Raw genomic sequence first — 20084 nt, forward strand, 5'->3', positions numbered from 1 at the left:
GGAGTTCTCTAATATATTGAAGGACTTTTATATAGTTGGTGATGATAAGTCCCCTAATAATCTGCCATTTCTTTGTAAGTAGTTAGTTCTCTATTGCAAAAGAGACATTCAATGGAACCAAATTTGACCATTGTAACTTGGATGTATGCACCTGTTAGAGAGTGGACTAGAGAGAGAGAAAGAGGAGAGAGAAGACTGCAAAAGAGAGAAAGACTATAAGAAGAGAGAGAGAGAGAGAGAGTGATGAGTAGAGAGAAAGACTAAAATTGGAGAGAGAAAGACATGAAAGAGATAGAAGCCACAGAAGCTATGAGCAAGTTGGGAGAGAAGGACAATAATTGTATTAATGTGGCAAAAAGATGTGAAAAATTACATGTCCTTTCCTTTTATACCAATGTCAGTGTGACATGGCATAACATCAATATTATTTTTACACTAAATCTTTATTCTTCCAAGATTTTTACAATCCATCCATTCCCAAAGGTTTTTGCCCTTCAAAACAAACTTGAAGGACTAGAAAAGAATGGATAGAACAGAGTACTACTTTGTTTTTTACAGCCTTACAAATGGAAAAATGAATGAAAAATGATCAATATATGCACTAAAATGAAAGAACAAGAGTAGACCTTAGCTATATCCATGATTTGGAATACTTCAAAAGTATATGGAGCTATAAAATCTTCAATAGATAATCTCAAAATGAAGTAGGTAGCTTGCTGTGTAAACAGACATTGTTGGACCAAATTTGCCATAACTTCTAGTAGAAGTGCTTAAATGAGGCATGTCATATATCAAAACGTAGCTCTTGAAGAGTACTTTAAGTCCATGTAGAAAGCTTAATTCTAAAAATTAGGCACAATAAAAACTGTTCTAAAACATTATACTTGTCTTGATCTTAACTAGCTCCATAATCAATAGGCTTCAGCCACTAATGTATCCCTTAAGAAAAGAAACTCATCTAATATAGAATCAGACCTCCAAGAAGCTTTCTCAGGTGGTAAATCTCTCCATTTGATCAAATATTCCATGATAGAATGAGATCAAAGTTTCTTCTCACGCTGACCTATAACAACCTCTGGGATGTATTGAATAAGGCCTTCTTTATCAATAGGTGGCAGCTCATCAATTATATCAATTGGATCACCATAGAAAGGCTTAAGCTAACTAACATGAAAGACATTGTGAATCTTTGTGGGAGAAGGGAGCTCTAATCTGTATGCCAAGTCTTCAATGCGCTTTAGGATCTGGTAGGGGCCATAAAATCTGTGAGCAAGCCTATTACTAGATCCATCTTTTAATGTAGAGTATCTAGACTTGGGCACCTTCAGTAAGACTAACTTTCCTTCGTGGAACTGTAAAGGCCGCCTCTTCTCATCAGCATACATCTTCATTTGGTCTTGAGATTTCCTAAGATTCATCTTACACTACTGAAGAAGGGTTTGCATTATTTCCAACTCTTCCTTCCCATGAGGGTTGATCCTTTTATTAAAGATGACTGTGGGTAAGGGCATCTTGTAGCCATAAATAGCCTCAAAGGGCGAAACTCCAATACTAGCATGGATAGAGTTGTTGTAAGCAAACTTAGCCAAGCGTAACCAAGAATCCCATGAATTTTGGACATCATAGTAGAAATGGCGAAGATAAGTATTCAACCATTTATTAACTCTTTTTTTCTGTCCATCAGTTTGTGGATGATAGGTCGTAGATGGAGCCACTTTTGTGCCCATAGATGTATATACCGGCTGCTAAAAGTTACTCATAAACTTTGAGTCTCTATCATGAACAATCACCTGTGGTAATCCATGTAGTTTAAAAATCTGCTCCATAAACTGACTGGCCACTTGAGATGCAGTAAATTGGATCTTGGTTGGAATGAAATGGGCTGCCTCGGTGAGTCTATCTACCACCACATATATACTATTCCATCCCTTCTTGGTAGTAGGCAAGCTAGTAATGAAATCCATAGTAATGTGAGTCCATTTACTTGTAGGAATATGCAATGGCTATAACAAACCTCGTGGCTTATGGGTGCTGTCCTTATTCTGTTGACAAGGCATACACTTCGTGACAAAGTCCTTGACATCTTTTCACAGCCCTTTCCAATAGAAGCTTTTGCTGATCCTGTCATAGGTCTTGAAAACTCCTAGACGTCCAGCTAAAGGTGAAGAATGTAGTTTCTCCATAAATTTTCGTGTAAGAGAAGAGGTAGAAGGAATGACAATCTTGCCTTTCAACCAAATAAGGAGGCAAATTTTAAACTGATAATGTGAGTTTTCTGCCATAAGACTTGCTGTAATTTCTGAAAAATATGGCTGAATTCTTCATCCAAAAGATAAGCCTCCTGTAGTTTTTCAATTTAATCACTGTGTAGTTCAGTCATGGTTGAAACTTTGCAAGCCCATATACGAGAAAGAGAACCAGCAACTATATTGTCTTTGCCCCTCATATGAGTGATGTCAAAATCATAATTCTGTAGTGTAGCTACCTACCGACACTGCTTAGGAGTAAGATTGGACTGAGTAAGGAAATACTTAAGAACCATGTGATCACTCTAGACTTTGAATCGGCTGCCATACAAGTAATGGTGCCATTTCTTTATTGCATGCAAGATAGCCAACATCTCCTAGTCATAAACATTCATGGCTATTTCTTTATCTGTAAGCTTACAGCTCTCAAAGGCAATCACTCCATGCTCCTGTAACAAAACAGCCCCAATGCAACGGCCACTAGCATCACACTATATGGTAAATTCTTTGGAGAAGTCCGAGCATACTAAGATAGGAGCAAAAGTAAGGAGTCCCTTTAACTAGTTAAAGCTACTATTTGCAAGAGCATCCCAAAATAAAGCCTCCTTCTTTAACCTGTCAGTCAAAGGAGTTGCAATAGCCGCATAATGCTTGATGAATCGACGATAGAATGAAGATAGACCAAGGAATCCTCTAAGAGAGGTAGTAGTAGTGGGTGTTAGCCAATCTTTTATACATTGCACCTTCTTGGGATCAGCTTGTATCCATTTTTCACTGACAAATGTCCCAAGTATTCCACTTCAGCTTGCATGAAAGAACATTTCTTCTCCTTAGCAAAAAGCCTGTGATGTCTCAATACATAAAAAATCCTCCTCATGTGTGCTAAGTGATCCTGTAAAGTCTTATTGTAAATCAGAATGTCGTCAAAGAACACCAAGATAAACTGAAAGAGGAAAGGTTGCAAAATCTTATTCATCAGGCTCTAGAAGGTAGCTGGAGCATTTGTAAACCTAAATGGCACCACTAAGAAATGATAGAGCCCTCGATCAGTCTTGAAAGAAGTCTTGACTTCATTACCCTCTCGCATGCGAATTTGATGATACCCTGACCTCAAATCAATCTTGGTAAAGAATTGAGCCCTCTTAAGCTCATCAAGCAAATCATCAATCCTAGGTATCGGATACCTGTTCTTCACTGTGAACTTATTAAGATCCCTGTAGTCAATGCACATTCTGAAAGATTCATCTTTCTTTTTGATTAACAAAACTGGAGATGCATAAGGTGAAGAACTTGGTTCAATGAATCCCATCTCAAGAAGTTCCTTGATTTTCTTGGCTACTTTCTCTCATTCACACTTAGATAATCTGTAAGGTGGCTTATTGATTTTCTTTGAGTTGGGCTCCAAATCAATAGGGTGATCTACTGCTCTCTTGGGAGGCAATGAAGTAGGCACCTCAAACAAATCCCTATACTCCTCAAGAAGAGCTATCAAGGCTGGATGGCTTGCTGAATTATTGGGTTGATCTTGCATCTCTTTATTCAAATGCAAAACAAATATTTGTGAATGCCTCCTGTACTCCCTTTTGAGTTGTTGAATGGTGATAAGCTGAAAATCTGATCTACTAGGAATTCCTCGTAAATGGATGAGCTGTCCATTGAAGATAAACTCCATATACAACTGTGATAAATCCATATTGATCTTGCCTAATGTCATCAACCAATCACAACCGAGTATAATGTCTATAGGCCCCATTTCCAAAGTAATCAGGTTTACTTTTGTTCCAAAATTTTTAGCTAGCTGTAAAGAAACCTGTGGGCATATCTCTGTGTTGATTTCTTCTTCACCATTGGCCACTTGAACTCTAATGGGCTGCTGTAAATCTGTGGGAATACAATTCAGCTTGTCTATAATGTACTTATTCACAAAACTATGGGTACTGCCACTATCTATCAGAATGAACACAGCCTTTCCATGAATGTTATCCTTCATACGGAGTGTATTAGGGCTCTTAGAACCTGCCCAAACATCCATGGAAATAGAACAATTAGTGGCAGCAAGTGGCTCATGACAAATCCTACCTAGATCAAAAGGATCACTCTCACCTGGATCAAAAGGAAAAGATTCGGCTGGATCATAGAAATACTCTTGCCCAACTTCTTCCTCAATATCTTCGTTTTTAGCATTAAGTGCAATTGCATTTGCTTCATCCATCTCATCTTCAGGATCTTCAAAGGCTAACATACTCTGAAGCTTGGGTTGACATTTTTGTATACACACTTTGTGGCATGATTAGGTGTATACTTTTCCCCACACTTGAAACATAAGCCTTTCTCCTTTCTTTCTTTGTAGAGATCCATAGGAATAGACTTAGGATTCATGTTGGCTGAAATGGATTTAGGCTTATTGTCCCCTTGTTTGAAGTCAACTCTAGGATTGCTTGCTGTTTTGAAATTACTTTGAGGTCTAGAAGCATTGAACGGTGGATAAGTTGGCACCCTTAAGCTCCCATTTGGTACATGATTGGTGCCATAAATGTTATCAACTTGCCCCTATTTAAAAACAGTCCTTGGCTGTCCAAAACCAGGTTGAAATGAAGATTCTCTTCTATATTTCCTTCCATAGCACTCTGTAAGCTCAATAGCCTTAAAGAGAGAAGTAGGGTTTTGTGCCATGACATCAGCTGATAAAGATGGCTCTAACCATACATGTACTTGTGGAGCTTAGCCTCATCATTGATGCTTTCTACATACATGGTTAGGTTGAGAAATTGGTTAGTGTACTCTCTTACACTGAGGCTTCTTTGTTCCAAACCATACCATCTCCATGCCAATTTCTCTTTTTCAAGAGGGGAGACAAATACTTCAGCTATAAGTGCCTTGAAAGCTTCCCAATTCTCTAAAGTATGTTTTCCCTGTTTATATACCTCCACCAAGTATAGGCAAATCCCTCCAAATGCAAAGAAGCAAAATGAATCTTCATGTCATCAGTTTTGAGGAATATGTCAAAGTAAGATTCCATCTTAGAGGTCCACTCATTTAAATCAGATGGTGAAGATGATTGACCATTAAACTGTTGAGAAATAGACAAATGATGTATGCTACAGGACGAGGTGCTGTATCCCATAAGCACAGTGAGGAGAGTGGAGAAGTTGGAAAGCTATAAAGACATGTACTTGGTTCACTTTTCAATGTAATGCTATTGTCCTTTCAATCAAGTGTCAGTGTCATTGTATTTACACACAATAATGTCTTTATGAGTCCAAGTCTCAATCTTGGAACCTAATTCACTTGTGTGACAATTGGTCTTGTCTAGTCTATGTCTTCATGAGTCTGTACTTTGAGTTCCAACCTCCATAGCTGCCATGCTCTAGATCCGTGTTTTTCAACATGGTATCACAGCTCAGTTGAGCATGGTTTAGCTCTCCTCTACTCTCTCTCAATCCCTCTTCAACTCTAATCAGCTCAGTTCTAGTCCATGACTTCATCTCTCAACTCTACCTTCACTTGAGCTTCCATGTCAGCCATAGCTAGCAGCACCCTGTCATCTTGAAGCTCCTGTATCTCACTCCACATACCAAATCTCTCTGAGCTTCCTTCTGGAGAGGTATTTCCCATCTCACAAAGCTTCCCTGTATCACATCAATCCATGAGATTTGGCTATCTGGACCTCAGCATTGTCACTATTGTCAGTTGCTGCCATAACCCCAGTTTGTGGTCTGCAGGACATGCCTCACTTTGAGCTCTCATATCTCTCAAATCAGGCAATATTTCAGTGTGCTTTCTTCTGGAGGATTGTTCTTCTACTCAAGGAGCTTATTCTTATCACATATAAGCTTGACATTGGGCACTCATAAGCCTGGAATTGCTGAAATTTGACGTCGCTGCCATAACTGCGCCTGTTGACGATTCGTTGATCTGTGCGCATACTGCTGTACCCGATCATGATGTTTTTCATGGGGTTTTGTAGAGCATGGAGTAAGCTACATTTCCATAAAAAGAGTTTTCAAAATGATCAACTCTAGCTCTAGATATTTGGAAAAAAACCAGGCATGGGTCAAAACCCTAATCCAGGAAGCCATAGCCATCAAGGTCCAAGCTCATTTTTTCTTCAATTTCTCATTCCCTTTAACTTAGGGGACACACTGCCACTCTTATCTGAGTGTGAGCTCAGTTCCCAGCAAGATTAACACTTCAAATTGAGAGTGGAATTTAGGTGACGGGAAGTGCTTAAAAATAGCTAAAAATTATGAATATCAAGGGAAAAATATTCAATGTCAAAGGCGGCGGCTCGATCTAGGACGATTTTAAGCGTCAAAGTGCTTTAAAGGTGCCCGAGCGACACTTGTTGACTTTTCATAATTTTTCAGACAGTCGTGCGGGTTGGCAAGAGTTACTAGCCAATGCGGGATGCCAAGCCGGACGCCCAAGATTTTTCAGAGCTCAATTCGGAGTCCGGACGGGGAAATGGCCACAAAATGGTCAAGATATGAAAAGGTGGACACTTGGGAGGCCAAATTTGAGCATGTCTTTTGAGTTTGGACCCCCCCCCCCCCCCCCCCCCCCCCCCCCCCAAAAAAAAAAAATTATGCACCTTATGAAGCAAAAAACGTGGAGAGAGAATGAAGAGGGATGAAAAAACGTAATCAACAGAGGGCGCCGTTTTTTTTGCCATGGATGGAGAGAGGGCATCATGGATGTTACAAACACCCTGCCTAATGGATTATGGGGCTTCATTCCCTCCTGTCTGTGGATCTTATCGCCGTCCTTCGCTCCTCAATTGATGGCCTGAATGCTGAGATAGAAATCTAGTCTTTCTCTCTCCTCCCTCTCTCTCTTCTAAGGGGGAATTCATGTGGGAAGAAGAAAGAATGATGGAGGCTTGTTCGGCATGGATCGGATTGCTCCACGGGCTGGAAATGGTGATTTGTGATTGTGCTGGACATGAAGTGCTGCTGATTTTCAGATTTGCAGCCATGGACATGAAACCCGAAACACGCAAATAAGCGATAATTCAATTTTTTTCAAAGGAAATTTGAGATTTCATGGCTTTTGATTGATAAAATGTTGTTCATGTGGGCTAAAAATTATTTATGTTGCTGTTTTTCATGAGTACTTGCTGATCATAATCAAAAAATCAGAAAAATATGCATCTTGTGGCTCAAAATAATACACTAAAACACGTAAAATATGGAAAATCAAGGGAAAATGATATTTTTTGGGCATAAAAATGGAAAAATGAATAGGAACACCAACTAAATTTTCATTTTTGTTGCAAGAAGGAACTAAGGGCCACAGCCCATAACCTATTTTGAATTTTTAGTAATAAAATAATGTAAAAAATAAGGAAAAATACAAGAAAAATAGAGAAAAATCACTAAAAATAGGAGAAAAATGCATTTTGGGTGCGGAAAATTAATGAAAATTAAGAGCAATATTTGTGAATGTTTGTGGGGACTGAAGCATGAGGATTTGCCTCAGTTCAACCCCACCTTCTTGTTCTAGTGTATTTTTCCCGCTTTTTACACATAAAATGATGGTAAAATGCCCTTAAACCTATACAGCAATGCAATATTTGATCGATGGGAGGGTAGAGTGGTTAAAGTGTGTCTAAATGTGGAGTAAAATGATAAAAAGATTGTTGTTTTTGTTTGCATGCCATATAGGTCGGTGAATAATTATAAAATAAGGGCCCACGAGGGTTCCCTTGGTGCTAGGTTCGTGCAATGCCGCATAAGAACGGTAGTTGAAAATCATTGAAAGAATGTTTTCCACATGTGCACAATATCGATTTTATAATTGTTTGAGCACTTAGCATCCACAATATGCATAAATCATGGAAATATTTAAAGGTATTAGAAATCCTGGATGCACGGCAATTGTTTTCATTAGGACATTGACCCACGTTGAGTGAGAGACAGGACATCCTAAGCCATAGGCTAGTCGTGGGGTCTAGGGGAAAGAGAGGTAAGGACGATGGTACATTCCTGTATACGATTAAATGGTACCTTGAGTGGATTTTGTGCGAAATGTTTATATGTTGAGCGACGCATCGAGGGGCCAATCCCCAAGGTGTAGGAGAGTCGCAGAGGGGTGGCGGCATTCAGCCTTTGGAGGACCCCCTATGTCTGTGCCTCGTGCCATTAGGCAATGTGTAAGGGACTCCCTCTGAGGAGTAGTGGGTGAGAGAAGAGTGGACTACAAACGACGTAATACAAACGCAAGACATTTAGGAAGGCAATGTATGTGTCATCAGCGCTCCTGGCCGCGAGGCCGTGGGGTTGTTGAGCGCGTGAGATAGAGGTCCGGCTAGTGCACAAGCCAGTGCCGGCCCGTTCTAGGTTCCATCAGTGGTGCGTCTGCCGGGAGCCGCTTAAAAGTGGCGGTCCTCGAATCCTGGTTGTCTAGGGACCAACTAGCAGTTTATGCCAAAGGATACTGTGATTGATCCGTTATTTAGCGATAAGCATTGTTTAACAGAAATCCAAAAGCAAGAAAGAGACGAAAGAGCTAGGCGACGTGCTGAAATTTTTAAGAGATATTTCCCTAAGCGTAGCGGGGTTGAACCCTTACGAGGGAGTGGATCTAGTGGTCTTGGGGCCACAAGCAGGAAGTTAGGAGAAGGTGGAAGCTCTAGTGCTCCCCTTTCTGCCATAAGCCAGTCCACATCAAGTACGGGAGGTGTAACCCCACCGTCCCCTATTCCTAGTGCAAATCCAATCCTCGTCATGGCACAGCCTATTGCAATTCCAGTAGGAACGACGGATTTGCCGGCTCTAGGTTACCCGCTATCCATTTTTAATGGGCTAGTTGAGGAATATGCGGAACTCCACATTAGGGAGTTTCAAAAGCTAATGTTTAACTGTCGCATTCAAGAAGAAGGACATTTAATGATGTTCTTCAATATGACTCTCAAAGGAAGAGCTGCTATATGGTATCATGGTTTAGAAGCCGGAACCATATTGAATATTGATTCATTTTATGGAGCTTTTCGAAGGGAGTTTGCCCCTGAAAGGGGTGGGCAATATTGGTTGCGTGTACTCAACGTGACCCGCCAAGAACCACACGAGGATATTCGTGCTTATGCGAAGAAAATAAAAGAGGTTTTTCGTAAGTTGGACACCTCTATTCCTATCCGCGCAGCTGCCCAATTGCAATATTTCCTACATGGTTTGGACTTTAATATCCAATTGCAGTTGAGTAGTGTCCCCTTGGGGGATATAGATACTGCCATTACATGAGCACAAGAGGTGGAATCCCGACTACAAGCAGTCTATGCTTCTCGAGGCAATTCGAATATGGGTTTAGTATTGGGAAACAATATGGCAATGGCCAATGGCAGTAGTGGTCAAGGGATAGCGATGGCTAACCCTAATGGGAGAGGGAACATGATGCAGAATGTCCCTTTATTACCAGCTCCCCCTAGCATGTCTATGCCTACGGGCAGTCAAATGGCTCCAAATGGTGGAGGCCAGGCGGTCAATTCTAACACCATGCCTGTGGCTCAACAACCAGTGCCTAATCGAATTGTTAGGCCGATGGAACGACATGGTAATGATCAAGGCTATGAGTCGAGTGCGTCCAATGTTCTTGGCGAGGTTAAGGACATGATGAAGCATTATACCGACATGATTACGGAGCAGTATCAACAAATAGCCGTTGATATCAACTTCCTTAAAAAACAACAAAATTTGATAGGAAGTAGATACCCAGAGGAGGGTGCACCTTCGAGGTTTAGTTGCAAATGGTGTGGTGGGCAACACTATCCAAGAAATTGCCCAAATGTTAAGTGTGACATTTGTGGAAAATCCGACCATTTAGCAGCTACTTGCTGGAGTAAGATCAGTTCCCTCCAGCGTGGTAGTCGGCAGCCAGGGCCTGTTAATCATCGTGCCCAAGGAAATGATTCCCAGCGAGAAGATGGGCCTAAACAAATACTTCAACGACCAAAAACTACAGTGGAGGAGCTACCTAGTGGTAGTGGGGTTAGTTTGATTGAGGCTGTACGCGTTAATGATGCTGAAACCTCTAATCTGCGTGCTGTTCTTACAAGAGGTCAAAAGGGTAGAGAAGCCGACAAGGATAAGCCTGTCGACGGAAACCCTAAACAAGGCGACAAAGGAACACAAGTTTTGGATCCTGCCATGGAAGGGGGACCTTTGAAGCCCGTAGAAAGTAAAGCCGATAAAGAACCACCAAAGAAGAAGGTGAAAGTTAAAAAAGAGGCAATAAAGCCGGTTCAGCGACCTAAAGAGCGGATGGTTTGGCGTGAAAAGCGAGCTCTATCAAACTATCATGAATTCGATTTGGCGAGCTCTCTTTGCGAAGTCAAGCCGGATGTGAATCTTTTACAGCTTATTAAGCTTTCCCCAGGAGTACACAAGGAATTTAGAAAGATCCTACGTACCGGGTATATCGTACAACCTTTGGGTATTGCGCGAGTTGGTGATGACTGGTTCGAGCATGCTGAGAAGCATTGCCCAAGGGTTGCAGCCTATGTCGATGGGATATTAGTAGATTATGCCATTGTCGACACGGGATCATCTGTTAACATTATGAGTTCTGAACTGATGGAAAGGTTGGGTCTTGCGATCCAGAAAGATACCTCCACAATTCTCAGAATGGCAGATGATAGTTTGAGACAGCCGGAAGGCTGCATTACTAAGGTCCATGTCACTGTTGCAAATGTAGAATGCTTGTTGGACTTTAGGGTGATTCGTTTTGCAGGCCGTCCAAGTTACCAAGTATTACTCGGACGACCTTGGATCTTGCAAGCGGACTGCCAAGTGGATATACCCGCCGGTCGGCTAATATTCGGCAGAGGTGCCCAGCGTGTGGTGGTTGATGCTTATCCTGAGTCCCCGCAGAGTGAGAGAGCTCCTCTATCTTCTACAGAATTGGAGACATTAGAGGATTTATCTGCCAGTGAGACATCATCGAGTGATGAGTCCAAAGAGGGATCCACCACGGAAGACATCTATCAAATCACTTTGAACGAGCCGATAGAGGGCCAAGATCGTATAAGAGATGCAAATGTTATCGAGCTCGACCTTGGTACGCCTAATGATTTGCGGCCAATCAAATTAGGTTCTATGCTCAGCACAGCAGAAAGGGAGGACTATGTGGCCTTGATCCGAGAATTCCGTGATATCTTTGCCTGGAGTTATGATGAGTTGAGAGGCATTCCTCCTAGTCTTGCTGTTCATACAATTCCGTTGAAAGACGGCAGTCGTCCTGTACGGCAGAAAGTAAGCCGTATGCCTTTCGACCTAAGGGACGGGCTGTTTGAAGAGTTACAGAAGCTTCGAAAAGCGGGTTTGATTTTTCCTGTGCAACACACGGAATGGTGTTCGCCGGTTGTGATAAGAAAGAAGAAGAATAATCAAATCCGATTATGTGTAGACTTTAGGGAGCTGAATAAGCAGACAGTTAAGGACTACTACCCGTTGCCATTTATTGACCAGATTTTGGATCAATTAGCAGGTAGGGAGATATATTCATTTATGGATTGCTTTGCAGGATACAACCAAATGGCAATTGCAGAAGAGGACAAGTTGAAAACAACTTTTATCACTGTATTTGGTACTTTTGCATACCATGTGATGGCCTTTGGTTTATGCAATGCACCTGGTTCGTGGCAACGAACAGCAGATAAGACATTCGGTGACATATCCCCTGAAGAGTTGAAGGTGTTTATTGATGACTTAGGGGCCGCCACCGTGAGAGGAAGGCAGTTGATCATTTTAAGAAAATGCTTCGAGCGCTGTAGACAATTTTGCATCGCCCTAAACCCACGGAAGTGTGTTTTTGGAGTACCTTATGGGCTATTGCTGGGTCATGTGGTCAGTTCGGTAGGAATTGCGACAGACCCCGAGAAGGTTGAAGTTATAGTTGCCATGGGTCCACCACGTACTCCGAAAGAAGTTCATAGCTTTCTGTCTTCAGTTGGTTACTACCGTAGATTCATCAACGCCTTAGCAGAAAGAACGTTGCCGCTTACAAATTTATTGTCCTTTAGCTGTTCGTTTGTATGGGGTGACCCTTGTAAGGTAGCATTCGAGGATGTGAAACAAGAGCTAGCAAGAGCGCCCGTTTTAAAAGCACCTAAAAGAGGTGAGGTGTTCTATATATTTTCAGCAGCCACCATGTATAGTATCAGCTGTGCTGTTTAGCACAAATTTGGGAAGAGAAGTGGTACCACCCGATTGCTTTTGCTAGTCGAAAGCTGGGGGTATCCGAAATCAATTATACCTACATGGAGAAGTTGTGTCTAGCGATGGTCTTTGGGACCAAGAAATTTAGGCATTATATTCTCTATGAGAAAGTCGTACTTTATACGAAGGCGGAGGGACTTCGATTATTGGTGAATAAGCTACAGCCGCCTGATCGTCTAGCAAAGTGGTTGATCACTTTGCAGGAATTTGATTATGAAATCAGGAGTAAGCCAACAAGGTTGCAAGGCATCGTGGAATGTCTTGTGGACTTTGGGGAGCCGAAAGAATCTGTGGCTAAAGGTAGTGACATGGAGTTGTTATTTAAAACAAATACGGCATCTATTCCCTCCTGGTATGCTGCAATAACACATTATTTATCAACAGGAGAGGCGGGATCCGAATTATCTAAAGCTGAGAGAAAGAAAATTAAGCAGCAAGCGTTAAAGTTTGCTTTGATCGCAGGTACATTATATCGGCAAGGGGTTGATGATATCTATCGCCAGTGTGTGATGCCTGACGAGGTGCCATTCATTTTGGAAGAGTGTCATTATTCTGCTTGCGGTGGCAATTTTGCTGGATGGCTTACATCACAAAAGGCTTTAAGAGCAGGTTATTGGTGGCCTGCCATCTTCCAGGATGCGTTTGCGTATGTTAAGAGATGCAATATTTGCCAACGACATGATAGTCGAGAGAATAGGAAACGACCACTCACCCCTATTATGGCGATACTTCCATTTGAGAAGTGGGGAATAGACTTTGTGGGTCCTATTACTCCGTCATCGACTACACAAAAGAGGTACATCATTGTAGCAACTGACTACTTCACAAAATGGTCAGAAGCATGTGCAACAAGAAAAGATGATGCTAAAGAAACTGCTAGTTTCCTTTTAGAGCAGATAATATGCCGGTTTGGTCTCCGAAAGAATTAGTGTCGGACCGCGGAACCCATTTCCTGAATAAGGTGATTAAAGGTTTGACAGAGATGTGGCAAATCAAGCATAACAAGACAACCCCATATAATCCGCAAGCCAATGGGCAAGTTGAAAGCACCAACAAGCAGCTTGTGGGCATCTTGTCCAAAATTGTGTCGGAAAAGAAACAGGATTGGGATAAAAAGTTATACGTGGCAGTGTGGGCTTATAATACGACCTTCAAACGAGCCACTGGCCATACCCCGTTCAAGTTAGTATATGGAGAGGAGTGTGTCTTGCCTTTAGAAATTGAGCTGCCGACTATTCGGTTTGCCATCAATCATTCTTTGAGCGATGAAGACGCACTTTTTGAGCGCTTGACGACACTGGCACATTTAGATGAGCTTAAGCTGCAGAGCTTATTGCACCAAGAAGTGGCGAAGCGCCGAATGAAGCAGCTACACGACCTCAAAGCCAAGAAATACACCTTCAAGAAAGGACAGCTTGTTCTGTATTATAATGTACGACGTGAATTATTTCCAGGCAAGCTAGAGCCCAAATGGGATGGGCCCTATAGGATCGTTAGAATAGGAAATAATAAATTCACAGTCTTGTTAGCTGACCTTGAGGGGATAGAATTTAAAAATAAGGTTAATCTTAATAAGATTAAACCTTATTATTTCTGATTGCACTAATGCTATGACTGCCTTGCAGGTCTAGGCGAGATCGATCAAACATCTGCAAGGAAATCGTGATAGAGGTTGATGGGTCGTCTGATCCCTTATTTAGAACACCCATATTTGGAACAGAGGTATCATCAGGGAAAGCTCATTTGGTGGAGCAAAGGATACAAGGTGGTTGAGCAAGAAGGCGGGACATTTATTTGGGAGATCAAGGTCTTCTGCCATCATTGCCTACAAATTTTGACGAGCATCCCTGTTGAATTCAATGATGATGGAGGGATGGAGCCTACAGTCCACCCGTTGAATATGCTGAATTTCGATTACCATAATTAAGAGTAGAGTTCCAGATGGCGGGATATGTAAACCCTTTATGGACGTACACCTTGTACTTTGATGGGGCGTCCAGGGGTGCATGCAAAAAAGGAAGTGTAGGAGTTGTCATCCGAGACCCTCGACGACACATTGTCATGAAGTTAGCTGCTTATCTCGGGGTGAATTTTACCAATAATATGGCAGAATACAAAGCCCTGATAATGGGTTTGAATATTGCAAAGAAGGGTGGTATCCGCCAGTTATTGGTGAAAGGGGACTCTCAGTTGGTTTTAAATCAACTCAATGGGACGTACATGGTATGAAACCCCATCCTTTGCATGTACCATCATACTGCCATAGCCCTGCTGGACGAATTTGATAGAGTGTCTTCTCAGCTGATTCCACGGCATTGGAATCAGTTTTCCGATTCTTTGGCTAATTTTGCGTATGAAGAAGAACTCTTCTTTAATTGTGGCCCTTGTCCCAATATATCTATTAATGGTGAGACAGGACCTGGTCGTTTGTGGGGTATGCTTTCTGAACATGCCCTCTTTGGCAGACGATGGTTGATCTGGGTGATGCAGAGGGTAAGCGAGACTCATCCGCCTTTATTATCTTGGACCCACAGACTGATTAGACGACATGTGATGCGAACACCTCTTGCGATATACGCAGGAGGGATGGGTCATAATTTAATGCACCTAGTTTAGGGCTACGAGCCTCTGTTCCCCTGGGCATGGTATACTTTGATGTCTATCATAGTTGTTTCCAGGAGGATGTTATGCGTAGTATTGTTTGATTTCATTAGGCCACGAGGGCCGATTCAGTTTTGTAGTGAAGTGTTTGATTTCATTAGGCCAAGAGGGCCATTTCCCTGTCTAGTGCGGGTGCGTTTAATCGGGGTTTTGTTTTATGTGTTGTGCTGGACAGGTTTCGTGTTCGTGGAATTTGGTGGAGCCTGGAGGAGCCTTTGCTGCGATGGAAGCTTCTTGTGGCCAATCTAGGTGATACCTCTCCTTTACGAGTACCTTTCTTTCCTGTTATATGTGTATTTGTACTTGTCAAGGGGATACATTTTTGTTGGGGACCGGCAACCAAGGCATGAAGTCCCAGGTTTAGGCTAAGTATGTTTGAGGGAGGTCGGAGTAGTCATTGCCTCCTGTAAAGACATTGTCAGGCATCGAAAGACATGTTTTAGAAGGAAGTCCTAGTGGCCCTGTTTTGCTAGCATGCTAGGCAGCTGTTCTAGGAGTTCTTGTTAGTAGTGAGGCAGTTAGAGAAGCCTGCCAGAAGCTAATAATGATGATGCCAAGAAACTCTGTACATCCTAAAAGATGAATATAAATACGAAGGTGTGTAAAAAGGGGTTCTAACCCCTATCCCAAGAAAAGAAAAGAAATGAAAATATATAAGCAGTTGATCATTGCCTTGCGAAGGCCTGGTAGGTTCCTGGGGACGAATCAGACCCGGGGCCGATACCTTGTCTTCCTAGGGGTGGCTTCTTGCTAGAACAAGAAATGACAAAACAAGGAAGGTTGGAGCGAAAATAAAAGTGAGCGTTAGAAAATGATTAAGTGTCGCCTTGCGAGGGCTTGGTAGGTTCTTGGGTGCCGAGACAGGTCCTGAGACCGATGCCCTGTTCTCCTTGGGTCACTACGCTCAGCTCCCTCCTTTTTACATGCCCAAGTATGTTCATCCAATACAAACCCTAAAAGAAGACATGTACTGAAAGAAAATACTCTTTGATCAGGCTATAGGAGTCCTCGCCTTGTAGGAGCTCCTAGTTGTGTTGTCTTTAGTTGGTAAGTAGTGCAGACTACCACTTAGGGCAACCTCTTTGATAGGTTTTTTTTTGTTTGGCTGTGTTGGAGCAGCTGGTTAGTGACTCACTTCGGATCTTTTATTAGATGATGCTAGGCCTACTCTTTGTGGATGTCATGCCTTGGTTCTATCCAGGGGTAGGGGAAGCATTGTGCTGAGTTTTATTATATATTTGTTTTGTATCAGTTTGATGCTTCTTTGGTTGTTTATGTGCAGATATGTTTGTGGATTCGACGGACTGAGTCACCCTATCCCGTGGTCGCCAATGAGAGCGGAATTTAGGTGACGGAAAGTGCTTAAAAATAGCTAAAAATTATGAATATCAAGGGAAAAATATTCAATGTCAAAGGCGGCGGCTCGATCTAGGACGATTTTAAGCGTCAAAGTGCTTTAAAGGTGCACGAGCGACACTTGTTGATTTTTCATAAATTTTCAGACAGTCTGCGGGTTGGCAAGAGTTACTGGCCAATGCGGGATGCCAAGCCGGACGCCCAGGATTTTTCAAAGCTCAATTCGGAGTCCGGACGGGGAAATGGCCACAAAATGGTCAAGATATGAAAAGGTGGACACTTGGGAGGCTAAATTTGAGCATGCCTTTTGAGTTTGGAGACCCCCCCCCCCCCCCCCCCCCCCCCCCCCCCCCCCTCCCCCCCAAAAATTTTATGCACCTTATGAAGCAAAAAACGTGGAGAGAGAATGAAGAGGGATGAAAAAACGTGATCAACAGAGGGCGCCGTTTTTTTCGCCATGGATGGAAAGAGGGCATCATGGATATTACAAACACCCTGCCTAATGGATTATGGGGCTTCATTCCCTCCTGTCTGTGGATCTTATCGCCATCCTTCGCTTCTCAATTGATGGCCTGAATGCTGAGATAGAAATCTAGTCTTTCTCTCTCCTCCCTCTCTCTCTTCTAAGGGGGAATTCATGTGGGAAGAAGGAAGAATGATGGAGGCTTGTCCGGCATGGATTGGATTGCTCCACGGGCTGGAAATGGTGATTTGTGATTGTGCTGGACATGAAGTGCTGCTGATTTTCAGATTTGCAGCCATGGACATGAAACCCGAAACATGCAAATAAGCGATAATTCAATTTTTTTCAAAGGAAATTTGAGATTTCATGGCTTTTGATTGATAAAATGTTGTTCATGTGGGCTAAAAATTATTTATGTTGCTGTTTTCCATGAGTACTTGCTGATCATAATCAAAAAATCAGAAAAATATGCATCTTGTGGCTCAAAATAATACACTAAAACACGTAAAATATGGAAAATCAAGGGAAAATGATATTTTTTGGGCATAAAAATGGTAAAATGAATAGGAACACCAACTAAATTTTCATTTTTGTTGCAAGAAGGAACTAAGGGCCACAGTCCATAACCTATTTTGAATTTTTAGGAATAAAATAATGCAAAAAATAAGGAAAAATACAAGAAAAATCACTAAAAATAGGAGAAAAATGCATTTTGGGTGCGGAAAATTAATGAAAATTAAGAGCAATATTTGTGAATGTTTGTGGGGACTGAAGCATGAGGATTTGCCTCAGTTCAACCCCACCTTCTTGTTCTAGTGTGTTTTTCCCGCTTTTTACACATAAAATGATGGTAAAATGCCCTATAAATCTATACAACAATGCAACATTTGATCGATGGGAGGGTAGAGTGGTTAAAGTGTGTCTAAATGTGGAGTAAAATGATGAAAAGATTGCTGTTTTTGTTTGCATGCCATATAGGTCGGTGAATAATTATAAAATAAGGGCCTAGTAGCACGAGGGTTCCCTTGGTGCTAGGTTCGTGCAACGCCGCATAAGAACGGTAGTTGAAAATCATTGAAAGTATGTTTTCCACATGTGCACAATATCGATTTTATAATTGTTTGAGCACTTAGCATCCACAATATGCATAAATCATGGAAATATTTAAAGGTATTAGAAATCCTGGATGCACAACAATTGTTTTCATTAGGACATTGACCCACGTTGAGTGAGAGACAGGACACCCTAAGCCATAGGCTAGTCGTGGGGTCTAGGGGAAAGAGAGGTAAGGACGATGGTACATTCCTGTATACGATTAAATGGTACCTTGAGTGGATTTTGTGCGAAATGTTTATATGTTGAGCGACGCATCGAGGGGCCAATCCCCAAGGTGTAGGAGAGTCGCAGAGGGGTGGCGGCATTCAGCCGTTGGAGGACCCCCTATGTCTGTGCTTCGTGCCATTAGGCAATGTGTAAGGGACTCCCTCTGAGGAGTAGTGGGTGAGAGAAGAGTGGACTACAAATGACGTAATACAAACGCAAGACATTTAGGAAGGCAATGTATGTGTCATCAGCGATCCTGGCCGCGAGGCCGTGGGGTTGTTGAGCGCGTGAGATAGAGGTCCGGCTAGTGCACGAGCCAGTGCCGGCCCGTTCTAGGTTCCATCACAAATCAACAAGCAAGAAGAAGATCAAGCACCGACATTCAATACTAAGCTCAAGAATAGTATCTATTGATACTCAACTAGTTTCAGTTGACACTGACCTCCTTGTGACACTTCACAAATCCCCCTTGCTGGTCTTTTCTCAGTTAATTGGAGCTGCTCAACATGGCAGAGCTTGAGCAAATAGCAAAGTTCAATGGAGAAGGCTTCCATGCCTGGAAGGAGAAGACCATGTACCACCTCATGCGGAAGGATTTGTGGGACCTATTTGAATATGAGGAAGAAGATACAGATGACAAGAAGGAAGATGCAGAAATCGGGATACTTGCAGTAGCTCCACCAAGAACCAAAGAATGGAAGAACATGAATAACAAAGCTCTAGGCATCATTGCATGGGGACTATCTGATGATGTCCTGCATTATATCTCTGGCATTAGAGATGCTACAAAGGCTTGGGAAGAGCTTGACAAGATCTTTGGTACTCAAGCAAAGAATTCAAAGGTAAAATTACTCATACAATTTTATAAGCTGGATATAAAGGATAGTGCTTCCATGCCCATACACCTTAATAAGTTTAAGAGCTTAAAAACCCAGCTTGCAACTCTTAAAAAGAATATTGATGAAGATGAAGCAACAGCCGTACTGCTTGCAAGTGTAAACAAGGATCCATATGAGAACCTTGTGTCCACTCTAAGTAATGTTCCGAGTCTCTCACTCAAAGATTTTGAGCACTCACTGCTTGATGAAGATAGAAAATTTAAAAGCAAAGATGTAAAAGAAACCAGCTCAAGGGAAAACCTCTTATACACTAGAGGAGATACTGGACCCAAAGGAAGAGGTCAAGGATTCAACATCGACAATAGAAGTCAGATGACATGCCATTATTGTGGTAAGAGTGGCCATGTAGCCAATGAATGTTTCCACAAGAAAAGAGCCCAACAAGTGCAAAGTAATCATCACCAGAACCAGTTCATGAATGAAGAAAAAGAAGAAGAAGATGCTTTTGCTACTATCAACAACTCTGACAGATTGTTTTGAAGAATTTTTATTGTATCTTTCATATGTTTTTCCCATAGTGGATCTTTCTAGATTTGACTTTGTAAAAACCCTACAAAAAATGTACAATTTCAAGCCTTAACTTGACTAGGCTGCCATAGAACTAGTCTCCTGGTCCATCTTTGTATGCAGGGGGGGCAAAAGCCAGCAAGGGTAGAGAATCATCATTTGAGGGGGGGTGTTGAGAAATAGACAAATGATGTATACTGCAGGATGAGGTGCTGTATCCCATAAGCACAGTGAGGAGAGTGGAGAAGTTGGAAAGCTATAAAGACTTGTACTTGGTTCACTTTCCAATGTAATGCTATTGTCCTTTCAATCAAGTGTTAGTGTCATTGTCCTTACACACAAGAATGTCTTTATGAGTCCAAGTCTCAGTCTTGGAACCTAATTCACTTGTGTAACAATTGATCTTGTCTAGTCTATG

The sequence above is a fragment of the Lygodium microphyllum genome, chromosome 18 (assembly GCF_053477565.2).
Source record: "Lygodium microphyllum isolate KBCC chromosome 18, Lygodium_microphyllum_v1.1.10, whole genome shotgun sequence".
Classification (NCBI taxonomy): Eukaryota; Viridiplantae; Streptophyta; class Polypodiopsida; order Schizaeales; family Lygodiaceae; genus Lygodium; species Lygodium microphyllum.